This window comes from Vipera ursinii (genome assembly GCF_947247035.1).
Source record: "Vipera ursinii genome assembly, chromosome: 7".
Taxonomy (NCBI): Eukaryota; Metazoa; Chordata; class Lepidosauria; order Squamata; family Viperidae; genus Vipera; species Vipera ursinii.
This window is the reverse complement of record NC_139521.1, coordinates 72,104,642-72,125,424: the sequence shown is the minus strand read 5'-3', so window position 1 is coordinate 72,125,424 and position 20,783 is coordinate 72,104,642. Positions and strand designations below refer to the sequence as shown.

The window sequence follows — 20,783 nt, the reverse complement described above, 5'->3', positions numbered from 1 at the left end:
TGTGTGTCTGCAACTGTTATAAACCAAGTGCCCAAATTTTGATCATGTGACTGTGTGGGTTTGTGTGCTGCAATGGTCGTAAGTGCGAGGACTAGATGTAAGACCCTTTTTCCAGTGCCGCTGTAATTTTGAACGGTCGCTAAACAAGTGGTTGTAAGTTAAGGATTACCTGTAGTGCAAATCCAGAAAATAGGCTTGTTCAGTAACCAGATTAGAAATCCCGCAAGAATCCAGCCAGTCGAGACGGCAAGATTTAGCAAAAAGATCTCATATGTTGCATCCGGCTGGCACTCTCGCGCTTCGCCAAGCATCTTGTTCAAAGGCTTTGTACAGCCCCGTGAATTGTACCCTGGGTGAACTTGTTGTAATTACCTGCACCAGTGTGAACTTGGCATGTTCGGTTAGTTACAGCTGAGCTATTGCGCGAACCCAGAAAGTACGTTATTTCAGTAAACAGGAGAAGTGGGTTCTTGTGAACACAGCCGGAGAAAACTTGAGCAACAGCAAGGAGGAAGACTTTCTGAACGCGGTTCCTGAAACGTGGTTCCTGAAACGTGGTTTGCTGAACGTGGTTTGCTGAACATGGTTGCAGACGAAGCTTTTAATGGTTCAATGATAGCAATAGCACTTTAGGCTTATATACCACTTCACAATACTTTACAGCTCTCTCTAAGCGGTTTACAGAGTCAGGATATTGCCCCCCCACAATCTGGATCCTCATTTTACCAACCTCAGCAGGATGGAAGGCTTAGCTCAGGGCTTTTCAACCAGTGGTACGGGTACCACCTGTGGTACATTGGCACCTGGCAGGTGGTACGCGACCATCCTAGAAAAGTGATAGCGGGGGAGGGGAATGAGCTGAACCATTGGCAGCACCGCACAAGCCTGAGCGAGAGACGGCTGGAGCTGCAGGGCTGTCAGGGCTCAGCGGAAGCGCCAGGATCAGCACCAGGATCCAGCTAGAGCTCGGCACTGATCCTGGCGTTTCCGCTGAGCCTAGAAGAAGCGCCGATCAGCTGGAATGTTGCAGCATCTCCAGGGTCTTGTGATTTACTTTCAAATGCTTGGCAACTGATTCATATTTATGACGGTCACAGTGTCCCAGGGTCATGTGAAGTGACCACAACCTGCTGCAACCCCCCCAGCAGACAGGGGGGAATAAAAACCAAACACCCCACCCCACCCCAGGTGTCTTGCTCGGCTGTGGCTTGGGGGGGCACTTTTTTCAGCGCCATTGTAACTGAACAGTCACTAAGCAAAGTGTTGTAAGTTGAGGACTACCTGTAGTTCATCACTTTTTTCCTTTTTTTTTTTTTGGTCATCAAATTTTTGACACCTTGCTAGGCGACTGGTGGTACTTGGATGTTGCCATATCCTAAAAGTGGTACAATGGGTGAAAAGGTTGAAAAGCCCTGGCTTAGTTAACCTTGAGCCCGTCAGGATCGAACTCCTGGAGTGAGCAGTGAGCTAGCCTGCAGTACTTCATTCTAACCACCGCGCCACCAGGGCTTTTAATGATCCTCCATAGCTTAGGACCGTGGTGGCGAACCTATGGCACGGGTGCCACAGGTGGCACGCAGAGCCCTCTCTGTGGGCACACACACCATCGCCCCAGTCCTAGGCCTTCAGCTGGGTTTTATAAAACCTTTTTGCTTTAGGTCTCCGCTGTCGTGTGCAAAAAAAGAAGAAGGTTCAAGCAATCAATCAATTTCAACTTCTCGCGGGGAAAAAAAAACCCTGCAGAGTTGAAATTGATTGATTGAACTTTTTATTCCCAACCAGTCTGCTGTTACCAATGCAGCCACGCCCACCCAATGGGCCACACCCACCCAATGGGCCACGCCCACCCAGCACCCGATAATACATAAGTGGGTTTTGGGTTGCAGTTTGGGCACCCGGTCTCTAAAAGGTTCGCCATCACTGGCTTAGGAGAAAAGAAGATTACGGCTGTGCAGTGCTTGGGATTATTAAAGCAGCTGCATCCATTTTCCAGAATTGCACAGCTGCTACAGATTCTTAAGCGTCTAACCTCCCACATTAAGCAAACAGAACAAACAAGATGCACCTGGATTTCTGGGCAGACCCTTATTGTAAACCTACAGGTAGTCTCAACATACGGCCATCCCTTTAGTGACCATTCAAAGTTACAACTGCAATTTAAAAAAAGTCACTTGTGACCATTTTTCACATCTGCAAAACCACTACAGCATCTCCCTGGTAATGTAATCGGAATTCAGACATGTCTCGATGATGGTGGCAGTGTCCTGGGGGTCATGTGATCAGCTGTTGTGCTTCTGACAAGCAGAATTAACGGGGAAGCCAGATTCACTTAACCACCGTGTTACTAGCTTTAATAGTTGCAATGATTCACTTAACAACTGTGGCAAAAAATGTCATAAAATGGGACAAACTCACTTAACAACTGCTTTGTTGAACAATAGAAATTTTGGCTCAGTTGTGGTATGACGAGAACAATCGTACCTGTTCATCTTCACTCATGTAAGGTATAAGATTGACTTATACCTACCATAATCAAGACACAGCCTTTCTCATCCTTCCTCCCCGCCCCCCCCAAAGAGTTTCAAATGCTCTGTTTCCTTCCTGGTCATCCCAGATCCCAGTAGTGATTCCACCACACTTAAGCACCATTGGGGCACGGAGTTTGAGACATCTCTCATCCGTAGCGGGACAATAATTTAAACTGTGATAAATCAATGGGATGGATTAACAGGGATTTGCTATATGGCTTCCCAAATGTGACAATTTTCCAGTTCGAGTTGTCGTGGATTAAATCTCGGTCTTTCTGTATGTTAAGCAGTGACGGGCCACCCAAATCCTGACACCAGATGTAGTTCCACGCCCTTGAAGTCATCCAAAGTCGGGTGTGAGTCCAAAGATGCTCTGTGTTTTATGAATTGCAAATTTCCAACAGATGCTTCGCTTGAATGATGCTTTGGGCAAAGTAGCATTTCTCCACGCTTCGGTAAAATGAAATGAAGTTGCTGATTTGCTGGGTTTGCATTAGTTCCAGAGCTACCTTGAGCATGTGTGGTGAGAAACAAGTCTCTGAAACAGAAGCAGTGCTCCTTCGAAGATGACTCACACCACTTTCTGGATAGGGAGGACCACTGGTTTGAAAAAGGGGTCAAAAAGGCCATCTTCATTAAAATTGAACAGTCCTCTCTCAACAGAAGGGGGAGGGATAAGTTGCTACCCATCTCTTGTCTACCACACAGCCCTTTCAGCAATTCCACAACCAATTGCACCCTGATTCAGGTGACTCGGAACGCACAGATAAACCTGAGTGATCTCAACTATTCGCCATGTGTTTTAAAATAAGATAAGATGAGATGAGATGAGATGAGAAGAGAAGAGAAGAGAAGAGAAGAGAAGAGAAGAGAAGAGAAGAGAAGAGAAGAGAAGAGAAGAGAAGAGAAGATAATAAGATGATAAGATGATAAGATGATAAGATAAGATAAGATAAGATAAGATAAGATAAGATAAGATAAGATAAGATAAGATAAGATAAGATAAGATAAGATTTATTGTCGGGGCTTCCGGTGGCGTCGCGGCGCCGAAGACAGCCTTCCCGGGCTGCCCGCGGCTCAGCTGTTTGTTTTTTCGCCCGTAACAGCGCCGAACAGCTGTTCGGGCGAAATTGAAGCCCCCTCCTCGGGAGAAGAGGAGGGGGTGAGGCCCCAGGTAGGGGTTGAGTTCTCCGAGGCCGCCTGAGCTCGGAGCTTGGGCGGCTGAAGGATTGAACTCCCCCGAAGCCTGGGTTGCTCCCAGCTGGCCGGCGTGTCTGCTCTGAACTTCTTGGAGCAGAGCCAGGCGTCTGTGAACCATCCCTGCCTGAAGAAAGGACTATGATTTAAAGGAGCAGGCAGAGCGATACAAGAGATAAAGGTGAAGAGGCTTATTTTATTATACTCTCTAACTACTTGAACTTTTTAAACTCTAAGTGAAAGTGCGTCATATTTGAGGATTAAAAGATGGCGGCGAAACCTCCCCCTAAAACTCTTCGGAGTGGTGGATCCTCGCCAGTGCAACAATCATCTTTACAGGCGTTGCACCCTTCTGAAGCGCTGACAGCGAAGGAGTTTCGAGATGCTGTGGATAAACTTTTGGACTCAATTAATCAATCAATGGCTGACAAATTTGCGCAGATGGAGGAGAAATTGGAGAAACTGGAGGAGAGAATGGAAGAGAGGATGGAACAGAAGCTCAGCGTGATGAAGGTAGACATTTTGTCTTCAGTGCATAAAGTGGCGGAATGTGTGGAAGAATTAGATGAAAAGATGGATGATTTGGCTCAAAGGAATGCTATATTAGAAGTTAAAGTAAGAGAGAATGAAAATGTAAGAGACAAACTGGAGAAGGACTTAAGTTTAGCCCAATTTTACCAGATGCAGTTTGCTGTCAGAATCAGAGGTTTAAAAGAGGATACTAAAGAAGATTTGAAGCAGCTGATCTCTGAGGCTTTTGAAGAAGTATTAAACCTGCCAGCATCTGAAATAAGAGCAGCTATGGATAAAGTGTTTCGGGTGAATTCATGGATTGCCAGACAGAGGAAGTTGCCTAGAGATGTGGTGGTTTATTTTGCAAAAAGAGAGATCAGAGATCAAATTATACAAGCTGCCTATGATGTTAAAGTGGTGATTGCTGAACAAGAAGTTTTGGTTTTAAAAGAAATTCCTCCAAGGATTTTAAGGGGAAGGAAGGATTATACATTCCTCGTGCATGAGCTCAAGCAACGAGATATAAGGTTCAGATGGGAGATTCCTCAGGGGCTGATGGTGATGCATGAAGGTAAAAGGTACCGGTTGATTACTGTGAAGCAAGCGCGTGATTTCTACAATAATGTCCTAAAAGCAACCCCATTAACGCTCCTGGAAGCTGGAAAAGGATCTGGAGAAGAAGAACAACAAGAGGAGGAAACAGAGGAAAGTGGCGTGGGAGGAGATCAAGTTACAACTTCTTTGGATGATCCTAGAGAGCAAAGAGTGACGCGTGCTGCTTTAAAACGAGCAAAGAAAATAATAGAACAAGATCAGCAAAAGACTTCAGTTTCTTCGCAACGTACATACAGTCAAGCTGTGGGAGGGGCACGGCCTAAAGAAGTTAGTCCTATCAAGGCTGTGGTCCAAGGGCTTCTGGATGATATGCATGGCAACTAAATTTTTAACTTGGAATGTTAATGGACTAAATTCACCGCAGAAGAGGAAGAAAGTTTTTCAATATTTAAAGCAATTTAAGATAGATGTTATATGCTTGCAAGAAACGCATATTAGAGTTTTGGATCAAAAGTATTTACTGAACTCGAGACTGGGTACGCATTTTGTTGCCTCTGCAGAGAATAAGAAAAATGGAGTAGTTGTTTATGTTAAAAGTGCCTTAACAGCAGACTTAATTGAAGCAGATAAGCATGGAAGATATGTTATGATTGAGCTGCTGTTAGAAGGTAAAAAGATGCTTCTAGTTGGACTATATGCACCTAACCAACAACAAGTTGATTTTTTTAGCTTACTTCATACAAAGCTTACCCAGTTGGATTATAAATCTTTTATTATTATGGGAGATTGGAATGGTGTTCTGGATGTACACTTGGATAAAGCTGGAGCTTTTAAGCGTATTCCAAGCCACGCCAGACTGCCTAAAACTTTTTTTGAATTGAAGGATGATCTCGAATTGCGAGATATATGGCGGGAGAGGCACCTGCAGGAGAAGGATTATACTTTTTATTCTGACAGACACCAATCTTTCTCAAGGATTGATTTTATTTTGTTGACTAATGATTTCTTTTTGAGAACTAAAAAAGTGAAGATATGTGCAAGAACTATTTCAGACCACAGTCCAGTTTGGTTGGAGATTGATAAGGAGAAAAGCGACAGGCGCTCGTGGCGCGTAAATGAGAACTTGTTTAGAGATCAGAGAAATGTGGAAGAATGTAAACAGCGGATGAAGGATTTTTTTGAGATTAATATGAATAAGGGTACCTCTATGGATATGGTTTGGGATGCTAGTAAGGCCTATATGAGAGGTGTGTTGATATATATGAATAATAGACGTAGACGTGTAGTGGAAACTAGAAGGAAAGAACTGGAGAATGAAATAAAGGAAAAAGAAAGGGCTTTGATTTTGAATCCAGGGGACGTGAAGATTAAAGAGGCTATTAGGTTGTTAAGAGGACAATTTGATAAATTAATGGCAGACCAAGTGGCAACCAATCTGCGGTTTGCTAGGCATAATACTTTTTGCAACGCTAATAAACCAGGCAGATGGTTAGCCTATAGACTGAGGAAGAAACAAAGGGCCTCTAATATAGACAAGATTGAATATAAAGGAAGGGTCGTGTTTCAACAGAATCTTATTAAGGATGCTTTTGTGGATTTTTACTCGAAATTATATACCAAAGAGGAAATTGAGGTAAAAGACATTGATAAATATTTGGAGAATGCTAATATTCCGGTCCTTACGCAAGCACAAAGAGAGGGGATTAATCAACTGATCACAGAAGAAGAAATCCTTACAGCAATTAAGGATTTGAAGGTTGATAAGGCGCCCGGTACAGATGGCTTGTCTGCGGCTTTTTATAAAAATTTACAATTTGAGATGATAAAACCGTTAAAGGAACTGTTCCAGACAATCCAGAGGGGGGGAAAGGTGCCACCGTCTTGGAGAACAGCTTTTATCTCATTGATTCCGAAGGAAGATCAGGATGCTACTCAAGTTAAAAATTATAGACCGATTTCGCTTTTAAATACAGATTATAAGATATTTGCTAAGGTTTTGGCTAATAGACTGATGAGGGTTCTGCAACAGGTGATTCATGGGGATCAAACGGGGTTTATTAGTGGTAGGCAAATGAAAAATAATGTTAGACATATAGTTGATGTGTTAGAGTATTTGGAAAGGCACAACCAGATCTCTGCAGCGCTAATCTTTTTAGATGCTGAAAAGGCTTTTGATCAATTGAATTGGCAATTTCTGTTGAGAATGTTAGATAAAATGGATTTTGGGGAAAATTTCTTACAGCCGATTAGGGCATTATATCAAAAGCAAACTGCCCGAATCATAGTTAACAATAGTCTGACGGCAGTATGTAATATTGAGAAGGGCACAAGGCAAGGATGTCCGTTATCGCCCTTGTTATTTGTATTAACTTTAGAGATATTATTGAACAAGATTCGGAATTCGGAAAAAATTAAGGGGATACAAGTTGGAGACCAGGACTATAGATTGAGAGCATTTGCAGATGATCTGGTTGTTACAGTGACCCAGCCAGAGAACTCTGTTGTGGACCTGATAGAGATAATAACACAATATGGGAAGGTTTCTGGATTTAAAGTAAACATACAGAAAACTAAAATTTTGGCTAGAAACATGACAGTTTCACAGAAGGCCTTCTTGGAAGGATTAACTGGATTTGAGATTGTTAAAAGGGTTAAATATTTGGGGGTAATTTTGTCGCCCTCGAATACAAAGCTATACAAAAATAATTATGAAAAATTGTGGGGGAAAATTCAAAAAGAATTGGAGAGTTGGCAAAAATTGCAATTGACTTTGTTGGGACGGATTGCAGCAGTGAAAATGAATGTCCTGCCCAAATTTTTATTTTTATTCCAAATGATACCGATTCTTAAGAAAGACTCTAATTTGGAGGAATGGCAGCGTGGTATCAATAAATTTGTGTGGGCAGGGAAAAAGCCACGAGTTAAACTTAAGATTATGCAGGATATTCGTGAGAGAGGTGGCCTTAAATTGCCTAATTTTAAATTATATTATGAAGCTGCTGCATTAGTAGGAATAAGTGATTGGATCAATTTGACGCAATCGAGGTTATTAAATCTTGAGGGCCATGATTTGTTGTTTGGCTGGCATGCATATTTGTTGTATGATAAGAAGGTAGGTACTGTGTTTAGGACGCATATTTTAAGACAGGCATTGCTGAGAGTTTGGAAGAAGTATAGACATAAGCTAAGTTGTAAGATACCATTGTGGGCAATTCCAAAACACGCAATAGAAAATATACATGCTGGTTTCAAACACGATGAGACTACCTATAAGGAAATTTTAAGTTTGGAAAGGAATGTTTGGTGCTTGAAATCATATAGCTTCTTGCGAGAAGAGAAGGTTGTTCAAACATGGTTTCAATATACTCAGTTACGGGCCAGGTGGAAAGAAGACCAGAAAATTGGATTTGCAACGATTGATGAAAATCTGATAAAGCAAATTAGAAATCAGGGACCTGCACACATTAAACGGATATATCTTGCATTGATAGAGATTGATTCAGAAACAGAGCTTGTTAAGGACTGTATGATAAAATGGGCCCAAAATATCCAGGAAGTTATTACAATGGACATGTGGGAGAAGATTTGGGTGAGGAATGTGAAATTTACTCAAGCTCAAAATTTAAGAGAGAATTTTTATAAGATGTTTTATAGATGGCATCTAGATCCTAAAAAGCTTGCAAGTATGTACCCGAATTATCAGCCTAAGTGTTGGAGGTGCGGGGCTGAAGATGCAACATATTTTCACATATGGTGGACATGTAAAAAGGTTAAGGCCTTTTGGATTAAAATTTGGTGGAATATACAGAAGATCTTTAAAAGGAGGATAAAGTTTTGTCCGCAATTTTTTTTGTTGGGAATAATTGTTGATGCTACAGTGGTGGACTCCAAGTTGATGCTGAATTTAGTCACGGCAGCAAGACTTTTGATAGGACAATATTGGAAGAAAGAGGAGCTGCCGACTATAGAAGAATGGACTTTAAAGGTTTCCGACCTGGCAGAGATGGCGAAGATATCGGCTTATTTGAAAGATTACTCGCAAGAACGTTATATTTTGGAATGGAGAAAGTGGATTGAGTTTATCCAGAATAAGTATAGGGTTAAGAAGTTTTATTTAGCATTCGAATAAGTCTTCTTTCGAGTTTTTTCTTTTCTTTTCCTATTTTTTTTATATATATTTAATAATGTTAAGTTTTGTTTGTTCTTATATAAGTTAGAGAGTGATGGATTTTAGAATTTATGGTTGTTAGTATATGGTTGCTTATGATTGCTTTTATATATATATACCTTGTATTTAGCTCTGGGAAGTCCGGGGGGGGGGAGGGGGGTGGGGGGGAGGGAGGGGAGGGAAGAGGGAGGGGGGAAGGGGGGAGGGAAGGGGGGAGGGAAGAGGTAGGGGGGAGGTAGGGAGGGGAGGGTGGAGGGGGATGGGGGTTTTTAATGGAAAATTGTATTGTAAAACTTTTCAATAAAAAAAAAAAAAAAAAAAAAAAAAAGATTTATTGTCATTTTTTAAACTGTGGGCACAACGGCACACATCGAAAATGAAATTTAGTTGCCCGCTCTCAAAGTGAAACGCATACATGACACACAGCTAAAACATACTGTATACAACTTAGGTACAGACCCGCACCCCTACATATACATAACAATAAAATATTAAATACTGTCCATCTTGAATATATAACGGAAGGAGGAAGCTTGAGAGTTCACAAGGTTAATGCTGTATGGAACGAAACTATGGCTGAATCTGGATGTTCTGCTATGGGTACCATGGAGCCCCCTCCTCCCAGAAGGGAACAAGGAAAACAGGTCATGAAGAGGATGTGTAGCGTCCCAGACAATCTTACGGACCCTGCTCAAGCAACACTTCTGTGCTATGTCCTGGATTGGAGGGGAGGGAACTGCCCATGATCTTTTCTGCTGTCCTCACCACTCTCTGCACTGCCTTCCTGTCCGAAGCAGGGATGCTTCCAAACCAGACTGCGATGCCGTATGACAGGATGCTCTCGATCGTCTCCCTGTAGAAAGCGGTCAGGACAGTGGAAGGAAGATGTGCTTTTCTCACGCGACGCAGAAAATGCAGGTGCTGCTGTGCCCGCTTCACCAGTGTCTCGCTGTTGAGCGTCCAAGCCAGCCTACTTGTTAACTGCACACCCACACCCACTTGTCAGCCTCCAGTCCCCTAATCATTTTTGTTGCTCTTCTTTGCACTCTTTCCAGAGTTGTTGTCCCAACGTTTGGTTTTATTGCTTTGAAGGTAGTTTTCTTAAGGTCAGAATGCACAGCAGACTTCAAGTGCTGTGTTACCAGCCCTGGCTAAAAGCAGTAATACAAGCCCTCTCTCTTGCTTGAGAAACAATCCCTTATTCCCCTCTCCAGAGTGGAAGAGAATTGGCTTTCTTCCCAGCTGCCTTTTTACTGTGAAATCCATCAGGGTGGATTCTTATTTCAGTGAAATAATCAATGCAGGCTGTGACCTCTGAATGGGATTTTTTTCCTTTCTTTCCTGTTGCACCAAACCGTGTCTTCTTCCAAGTCCTTGAAGAAGAAGCACAGCCAGACAAACTGGTTCTACTTTATTGTAATCAGTTTAATTACTTTATTGATTTATGAACGGATTCTACTTTATTCATTGCAAAGATGCTTAGGGGTTGTTGTTGTTGTTGTTGTTAGTTGCGAAGTCGTGTCCGACCCATCGCGACCCTATGGACAACGTTCCTCCAGGCCTTCCTCTCCTCTACCATCTTCTGGAGTCCATTTAAGCTCACGCCTGCTGCTTCAGTGACTCCATCCAGCCACCTCATTCTCTGTTGTCCCTTTCTTCTATTGCCCTCAACCTTTCCCAGCATTAGGCTCTTCTCCAGTGAGTCCTTCCTCCTCATTAGGTGGCCAAAGTATTTGAGTTTTAGCTTCAGGATCTGGCCTTCTAAAGAGCAGTCAGGGTTGATCTCCTCTAGGACTGACCGGTTTGATCGCCTTGCAGTCCAAGGGACTCGCAGGAGTCTTCTCCAGCACCAGAGTTCAAAGGCCTCAATTCTTTTGCGCTCAGCCTTTCTTATGGTCCAACTTTCACTGCCATACATTGCAACTGGGAAGACCATAGCCTTGACTATACGCACTTTTGTTGACAGGGTGATGTCTCTGCTTTTTAGTGTGCTGTCTAGATTTGCCATGGCTTTCCTCCCCAGGAGCAAACGTCTTTTAATTTCTTGGCTACAGTCCCCATCTGCAGTGATCTTGGAGCCCAGGAAAATAAAATCTGTCACTACCTCCATTTCTTCCCCATCTATTTGCCAGGAATTGAGAGGGCCGGATGCCATGATCTTGGTTTTCTTAATGTTTAGTTTCAACCCAACTTTTGCACTCTCCTTCTTCACTCGCAACAAGAGACTCTTCAGTTCCTCTTCACTTTCTGCCATTAGAGTGGTATCATCTGCGTATCTTAGGTTGTTGATATTTCTTCCAGCAATCTTAATTCCAACTTTTGATTCATCTACGCCTGCCTTTCTCATGATGTGCTCTACATATAAGTTAAATAGGCAAGGCGACAGTATACAGCCTTGCCGGACTCCTTTCCCAATTTGGAACCAATCAGTGGTTCCGTGTCCAGTTCTCACTGTTGCTTCTTGGCCCGCATATAGGTTTCTCAAGAGACAAATAAGATGTTCTGGTACTCCCATCTCTTTAAGAACTTGCCACAGTTTGTTATGATCCACACAATCAAAGGCTTTAGCATAGTCAATGAAGCAGAAGTAGATGTTTTTCTGGAACTCTCTAGCTTTCTCCATGATCCAGCGTATGTTGGCTTAGGGGACTGGAGGCTAAAACATACAAAGGCATGAGTAGGTCTAGGCCAGGGGTAGGCAACCTTGGCTCTTTTCTGACTCATGGACTTCAACTCCCAGAATTCCTGAGCCAGCATGGCTCAGCCTGGAAACCTCTCCCTTTTCCCTCAGCGTGGCTGGCTCGGGAATTCTGGGAGTTGAAGTCCACGAGTTATGAAGGGGCCTAGGCCTAGGCCAGGGTTAGGCAACCTTGGCTCTTTTATGACTCGTGGACTTCAGCTCCCAGAATTCCTGACCCAGCATGGCTCAGCTTGGAAACCTCTCCTTTTCCCCTCAGCATGGCTGGCTCAGGAATTCTGGGAGTTGAAGTCTAATGAAAAGTAGGAACTAGGAGTGACATGATCGCAGTCTTCCAATATTTGAGGGGCTATGACAAAGAAGAGGGGCACAACTTATTCTCCAAAGCACCTGAAGGCAAAAGAAGAAGTAATGGATGGAAATTTATCAAAGAGAGATCCAACCTAGAAATTAAGGCGACATTTCCTGAGACTGAAAATAGTTAATCAGTGGAATGGCTTGCCTCCAGAAGTTGTGGATGCTCTATCACTGGAGGTTTTTAAGGACAGCTGTTTATCCAGAATGGAGTAGGACCTCCTGCTTGGGAAGGGGGTTGAACTAGAAGACCTCCAAGGTCCCGTCCAACTCTGTTATTCTGTTATTGTAAGATTACATGAACAGAATCTTGCAAGTGTGAAACTATATTTCTCCACTATTGTTTTTAACAGCTCAAGAAACTAGGGAGAATAGACTAGAGTAGACTAGACTAGACTAGACTAGACTAGACTAGACTAGAGTAGACTAGACTAGACTAGACTAGAATAGAATAGAATAGAATAGAATAGAATAGAATAGAATAGAATAGAATAGAATAGAATAGAATAGAATAGAATAGAATAGAATAGAATAGAATAGAATAGAATAACAGAGTTGGAAGGGACCTTGGAGGTCATGCAGTCCAACCCCCTTGCTCAGGCAGTAAACCCTACACCATTTCAGACAAATGGCTGTCCAGTATCTTCTTAAAAACTTGCAGTGTTGGAGCATTCACAACTTCTGGTTGTGAGTTGTGATGCACTGCAGGACTCTCAGCCTGGCCCCTCCAGTCATGTTCCTCATCAGGAGGAGGTGTCAGACTCAGAGGAGTCACAGCTGAATCTGTTCAGAGACGCTAGAAACAGAAGGCAATCCAGCAGAGCAGAGAAAATCAATGAGGCAACTCAGTGAGAGGAGGAGAAGGCAATGAGAAGCCATGCCTTGGGACTGATAATAAAAGAGGAAGGTGTGGGCTGTGCTGGTGGCTGAAGTCAACCGTTCATAGACATTCAAAGAGAATCCTGGTCTGTTCTTGATACTTTTGTTTAACTCTTGTTTGACTCTGGTTGGATGTTTTGAATCATGTATTTTTGGTTGAAGAAAATATTCTGCTACTTTTTTGTTTGAAAGACTTTATTATTTGGAACTGTCAATAAATTTGGGTTGGGTTTTTTCCCCAGCCTATTGATTGGTTAAAAGGAAAAAGGGGTTGTCACTGACACACAAATAGGGCCGGTCGTAGGCTGGAACAGAACGCTCCTCTGCTGCCTCCCAGCACTGAAGATGTTACCTAGGGTGGTCATGAAATGTCTGCAAGAAAACAGCCAGAGTAATCAATCGTATTCAGTGGAGCTTGCAGGGACAAGCGTGAAAATGTCTTGTGACATTTCTTCTTAATGAAGAAATCCGTCCCAGCACATGCAATTTGGGCACTACAGACCCCTCATTCTTGCATGATTTGTAGAATGTGCCATTGTGAAACTGGAGAATGTCTAGACACTCATATGTAATCATACGATAAATAATAAATGAAAGCTGCCAGAAACGTCTTGTAGCAAGAGCAGAAGAAGAAAGTGCAGGCCAGGAGAATTACTTAGTGACGGTAGACACTCACAAAACACTGCGGATGTGAACAAACACTGTGTGTGCGTACAGTGGAACAAGAGAATTCCCTGGGAATTTGATATTTTTCCCATTGTTCCTTCTCTGTATTTTAATGCTTCCGTGTCCTACTTGAATTCAGAGGTTGGACTTTATTCCTTATTTCTGGTGGGGGAAAAAGTATATGTCCCATTGGACAATAAAAGAGGTCAGGTGTGCAGAAAATAAGAAAGGATTCTCATTCTACTTGTGCGGTCCTTCCGTTCCCCTCTGTTTTTAGCAGCCACAAAAATAATAATGAAATTGGTCCTTTATTTACTACTTGGGTATCATTAAAATAATGTTTAGCATACTTTTGCTAGTCAAAAATATTCTCCAGTAGAAATGTTTTGCTTGCCCACACTTATGACTGTTGCAGTGTCACTGGGTTCATGTGATCAGAATTCAGACACTTGGCAACTGACTGGTATTTATGACTGTTGCAGTGTCCCGGGGTCATGTGGTCCCTGTTTGTGACCTTCTGACAAGCAAAGTCAATGGGGAAGCCAGATTCACTTAACAACCATGCAATTGACTTAAAAAGTGCTGTGATTCGCTTAACAAATGTGGCAAGAAAGGTGGCAATATGGGGCAAACCCACTTAACAATGGTCTTGCTTAGAAACAGAAATCTTGGGTCAATTGTCTCCTAGGTTGTCTCCAGTGATGGAGATTTTCAAGAATAGACTGGACAACCATTTGAGTGGGATGGCATTCCAACTTTCTGATTCTATTCTATTCTATTCTATTCTATTCTATTCTATTCTATTCTATTCTATTCTATTCTATTCTATTCTATTCTATTCTTATTCTCTCTTCTCTTTTCTTCTGATTCTCTCTTCTCTTTTCTTCTGATTCTCTCTTCTCTTCTTATTCTCTCTTCTCTTCTCTTTTCTTTTCTTCTCTTCTCTTCTCTTCTCTTTCTATTCTATTCTATTCTATTCTATTCTATTCTATTCTATTCTATTCTATTCTATTCTATTCTATTCTATTCTATTCTATTCTATTCCATTCTAATTCTCTCTTGTCTTCTCTCCTCTTCTATTCTAATTCTCTCTTCTCTTCTCTTCTCTTCTCTTCTCTTCTCTTCTCTTCTCTTCTCTTCTCTTCTCTTCTCTTCTCTTCTCTTCTCTTCTCTTCTCCTCTCCTCTCCTCTCCTCTCCTCTCCTCTCCTCTCCTCTCCTCTCCTCTCCTCTCCTCTCTTTCTATTCTAAGAAAGACCAATTGCCTTTGGGAAAAAGCATCTTTGGGACAACGAATAACCTGGATGATTGAGAACCTCCATAGTCATTTCTGTCTATCGGTGAGAAACAATGAAGGAAATTGTCCAGAAGTAATTCTACATGTCTTTCTTAGTTCTTGAGGCCTGACCCATATGTGCCATGTCGAAAAATAAGGACAAACATCATTTTCATGGTTTTCCCTTCCATCTTGACTTTTTTTGACCTGCAGCACTCTATCGATGCCTCTGAACACAAGACGTATATCATATTGTTGCTGTTAGTTGTGAAGTCATGTCCAACCCATTGCAACCCCATGGACAATGTTCATCCAGGCCTTTCTATCCTCTACCACCTTCTGGAGTCCCTTTAAGCTCAGGCCTACTGCTTCAGTGACTTCATCCAGCCACCTCATTCTCTGTCGTCCCATTCTTCTCTTGCCCTCAATCTTTCCCAGCATTAGGCTCTTCTCTAGTGAGTCCTTCCTTCTCATTAGGTGGCCAAAGGATTTGAGTTTCAACTTCAAGATCTGGCCTTCTAAAGAGCACTCAGGGTTGATCTCTGTTATATAGGTCACCTGTCCACCGGGGGGGCAGCAGCCAGGGGACCTGATTGGTCAACCTGTCCAGCGGGAACTTGAGGACACCGGGTTGGGTGATATCTATCTGGCGGGAGATTCGAGAGATCGGGTTGGCTGACTTCAGGTGGATGGAAAACATATATAAGAGGGTACCTACGAAGTGGGGGTAGTTCTGCCATGTTGTAGCCAATAAAGAAGGATTAATATACGTTGTCTCCGAGTCTCTGTCACATGGCCATCCAGACACAACAATCTCCTCTAGGACTGACCGGTTTGATCGCCTTGCGGTCCAAGGGACTCGCAGGAATCTTCTCCGGCACCACAGTTCAAAGGCCTCAATTCTTTGGCGCTCAGCCTTTCTTATGGTCCAACTTTCACTGTCATACATTGCAGCTGGGAAGACCATAGCCTTGACTATACACACTTTTGTTGGCAGTGTTACATGTCTGCTTTTTATTGCCCAGTGTGTGTGTGTGTGTGTGTGTGTGTGTGTGTGTACATACTGTATGTGTATAACTGTATGTGTCTTTCTTAGGCTTGCTTTGGGGTTTGATTGTATGCTAAAGCCTACTTAATTATAGGGAAAAAATATTTGTATTTCAGTGAAATATCTGTGGAATGCCTACAATGCAGGGGAGGACAAAACAGTGGAGATGAGCAATAAATTTACCAAGGAACCATTGTTCCATTGGATTTTTAACCTGAAGGCACTTGGGGATGTATCTTAAGCTGAGGAACTGTTGTAGCATTTGATAAATCCACATAATAAAGATGTCAGAGCTATAGTATGTATGATATTTACCTCTCCTTGTTGCCAAATTTCACTTTTCCTGATTCGTAAAGGCAAAATCCCAGCAATTCATCATTTTTATTTTATCTCTAATATTTATTTAGCTTGAAATGTTCCTAGCTAACTTTTTTTTTCATATTTCAGTGGGCACATTCTCAGAATAGCTAATAAACGAAAGGATAGTATCCTCAAAGCAACCCAATGAGGAGAGGTTGAGAGAAAGTGAAAAACCAAGGAGAATCACAGTTAAAAGGCAATTAAAATCTGGGTTCTAGCTGAACTCTTTAGCCACTGAAATGAGTTTGGATTTTGTGAAGGCCCCTCAGTGTCGAAGTGGTCAAAAATATGAGGACACTCTAAGCTAATCTAATATAGTAGAACCTACTTATCTCCTGTCATATCTTTACTGTATTTTAAGCATTCATATATAGAGAAGAGAAGAGAAGAGAAGAGAAGAGAAGAGAAGAGAAGAGAAGAGAAGAGAAGAGAAGAGAAGAGAAGAGAAGAGAAGAGAAGAGAGAATAAGGAATGGAATGGAAGGGAAGGGAAGGGAAGGGAAGGGAAGGGAAGGGAAGAGAAGAGAAGAGAAGAGAAGAGAAGAGAAGAGAAGAGAAGAGAAGAGAAGAGAAGAGAAGAGAAGAGAAGAGAAGAGAGAATAAGGAATAGAATAGAATAGAATAGAATAGAATAGAATAGAATAGAATAGAATAGAATAGAATAGAATAGAATAGAATAGAATACAATAGAATAGAATAGAATGTTGAAATGCCATCCCAGTCAAATGGTTGTCCAGTCTATTCCTGAAAATCTCCATCACTGGAGACAACCCCAGGAGACAAGCCATTCTATTGATTTAATTGCTCTCACCATCAGAAAAAAATCTGTATCTCTCTTTGACAAACTTCCACCCTTTAACTCTTGTCTTACCTTCTGGGTGAGATCATTCGTGGTTTTGGAGTTGGGTATCATCAATATGCTGATGATACCCAACTTTTCTTTTCGACCCCAAACCACCCCAGTGATGCCCTCGCTGTGATGTCCCATTGCCTGGAGGCGGTTCGGGTCTGGATGGGGAGGAACAGACTTCAACTCAACCCTGACAAGACTGAGTGGCTGTACATTCCGGCATCCCGGGACATTCAAAATGTTCCATCTCTTTCTATGGGGGGTGAGCTCTTACCCCCCGTGGATAGGGCTCGCAACTTGGGAGTCCTCCTAGATTCACGGCTTACCCTGGAAGATCATATAGTGGCCGTGACTAGGGGGGCTTTCGCCCAGGTTCGCCTGGTGCGCCAGTTGCGGCCCTATCTGAACCGGGATGCCCTGTGTACGGTCACTCATGCGCTCGTGACCTCTCGCCTTGACTACTGTAATGCTCTCTACATGGGGCTTCCCTTGAAGACCACTCGGAGGCTCCAACTGGTACAGAATGCGGCCGCGAGAGTTGTCTTGGGAGTTTCCCGGTACTCCCATGTTACACCTTTGCTCCGCGAGCTGCATTGGTTACCAGTTGTCTTTCGGGTGAGGTTCAAGGTTTTGGTTACGATCTTTAAGTCCCTACATGGCATGGGTCCGGGATACCTCAGGGACCACCTGCTGCCGGCATCAACTCCCTTCCGCCCTGTGCGTTCCCACAGAGAGGGCCTCCTCAGGGTGCCGCCAGTCAAGGAATGCCGACTGGTGGCCCCCAGGGGGAGGGCCTTCTCTGTGGGCGCTCCGGCATTATGGAACCAACTGCCGGTGGAGCTCCGGACGGCATCAGACCTCCGAACTTTCCGTCGTGGCCTGAAGACCCACCTATTTGAAATGGCTGGTCTGGCCTGATGGGGGATTATGGGTTTTAATTTGTCGTTTTAGATTTGTATTACTGTTTTTAACTGGGCATGGGTTTAATCTTTTTTAATTTTTGTATTGTCTTTTTTATATATGCCCTGTGAACCGCCCTGAGTCCCTACCAAGGAGAAGGGCGGTATACAAATTAAATAAAACTTGAAACTTGAAACTTGGTGCCCTAGACTAGAGAATAATTCCCTCTTCTTTGTGACAGCCCGTCAAGTACTATCATGTTCCCTCTAATCCTTCTCTTCAATAAGCTAGAGTCTAGACCAGGGGTCTTCAAACTTGGCCCTTTTATGACTTGTGGACTTCAACTCCCAGAATTCCTCAGCCAGGCACGCTGGCTAAGGAATTCTGGGAGTTGAAGTCCACTCCTCTTAAAGTCTATATCAGGGGCCTTCAAATTTGGCCCTTTTATGACTTGTAGACTTCAACTCCCAGAATTCCTCAGCCAGGCACGCTGGCTGAGGAATTCTGTGAGTTGGTCCACAAGTCATAAAAGGGCCAAGCTTGAAGACCCCTGGTCTAGTCCCTCAACCATTCAACAAATGATAAAAATTGCACCCAGCTTGTGTTCCATAGAAGATCTATATATTGTGTGGGCCAAAGGAGAGCTGAGGAGTTATTTGCAGACCCCTCGCACCCTGGACATAAACTGTTTCAACTTCTTCCCTATATGGCATTGTACACGAAGACAACTATACACAAGGACAGGTTTTTCCCCCCCTCATGTCATCACTCTGCTGAACACCTAATTCTCACAGTGATGTCTAACGTCTATTGTGTATTTGCCCATGTGGTATGGCTGTAAGTATTATTATTCATCCTTCTTATTATCTTCTTTACTCACCCTTTCTTATTGGTATTATGATTACGATTATCCTTATTCTGTTGCTTTGCACATACAGTGAGGGCTTCCACACCAGAGACAAATTCTTTGTGTGTCTAATCACACTTAGGAATCCCCATATAAAGTATTCAGTGATTTATGCTCCAGACTCTCTACCACCTTTGTTGCTCTTCTCTGCAAACTTAATCGATCAAAGATACATTCAGTTTATGTAGAACATTTGGAAATTTCAGGAAAGTGATGAACTGAGGCTTCTGAAGAACAGCCAGATGTTCGATGAATTGTCATTACTGGCAACCCCAGGCTGACTTTGGCTGATCTTGAAAAGAATCAACAGGGTCAGGATGGAAAAGGGATTGCACAATCTGAAACTCCCAGAGGGGTCAGCTGGGATGAGAAATCACCAATAAATCCATGAGAAATTGCTTCCATATTAATTTATTTGTTCATTTTCTATAGCTCTGCCCAACTCAACCAAGAGACTCTGGGCAACTTGCAATTCTACAATGATAAGACAATGAAAAAAAAACATTAAAACAATAAATTAAAAAAAAAACATCTACACCATAATTTGCTTATTGCTTCTGAGAAACGTAAACTGACCCTAAAATTTCTGCTCCTAAGTTGCGAAGTGAGCTGTCTCGTTTTACGACCTGGTTTGCCACAGTCGTTAAGTGAATCGCGGCGAGTTGTTAAGTTCGTCAAACGCTTGTTACTTGAATCTGGCTTCCCCCCTTGACTTTGCTGGCAAGAGGTTGCAAAAGGGGATCACACTGCAACTGTCATAAATATGAGTCAGTTGCCAAGTTTCTGAAGTTTGATCACGTGACTATGGTCCTAAGTGTGAGAACCGGTCGTAAGTCACTTTTTCAATGCTCCTATAACTTGAAAGGGTCACTAAACGGATGATTGTAAGTCAAGGATTATCTGTCAGTGGACCTTTACACAGTGCCCAGGAGCTGAACTTGATTCAAGGGGGATTGTGTCTTTTTGTGCAGCTAGAATGAATTTGAGATAAGCCGGGGAGAGTGATCGTTGCTAACAGTGCTAAATTGCAGTGTGTCTCTGTGTGTGTGTGTTTACATCCCATATTGATTAAAGCACCAGGAATAGCTTTAATTCGGTTCCAACCGGCCCCTGACCCAGGCATATGCCAAACGATTGCACTGCTTTTTTTGAGAAAGGAAACGCAATTCCCCGGACAGGATTAATGCCAGAACACATTTTGCAGAATTAATCTGCTTTTCAGATTTGCCAGGGAAGCTTTTAATGGAAGGTTATTGCAAACTTGATTCTCTTTGCTTCTCTTTTGACATTCTTTTCTGTCTTCCTTTCGTGATTAATCAAGCAGCTGCCAAGAAAACCGAATCCTCTTCAAAATTGCACAAGGCTGTTCCCGTATTACTGCTGGCTGAAGTGCACTTTTGGAACATAGCTATAATAGGTATTCTTACGACCTAAAACTGACCCCAACATTTCTGCTAATAAGTGAAACATTGGTTAAGGGAGTTTTGCCCCATTTTGTGACTTTCCATGCCACAGTTGTTAAGTGGATCACTGGATTGTTAAATTACTAACAGGGAAGTCAAGTCAAGTCAAGTCAAGTCAAGTCAAGTCAAGTTAAGTTAAGTTAAGTTAAGTTAAGTTAAGCTAAGTCAAGTCAAGTCAAGTTAAGTTAAGTTAAGCTAAGCTAAGTCAAGTCAAGTCAAGTCAAGTCAAGTTAAGTTAAGTTAAGTCAAGTCAAGTCAAGTCAAGTCAAGTCAAGTTAAGTTCAGTTAAGTTAAGCTAAGCCAAGTCAAATCAAGTCAAGTTAAGTTACGTTAAGCTAAGTTAAGGTAAGTTAAGCTAAGTTAAGCTAAGTCAAGTCAAGTCAAGTCAAGTTAAGTTAAGTCACGTCACATCAAGTCAAGTTAT

At 42.6% G+C, this 20,783-nt stretch overlaps 1 protein-coding gene across 1 annotated transcript in view; it reads left to right on the top strand.

The window, feature by feature from the left end:
• Positions 1–20,783, top strand: part of ADAMTS3 (ADAM metallopeptidase with thrombospondin type 1 motif 3) — a gene marked incomplete at both ends in the record, with an annotated part of 140,427 nt that overhangs the window by 25,411 nt on the left and 94,233 nt on the right. The window lies entirely within an intron of this gene.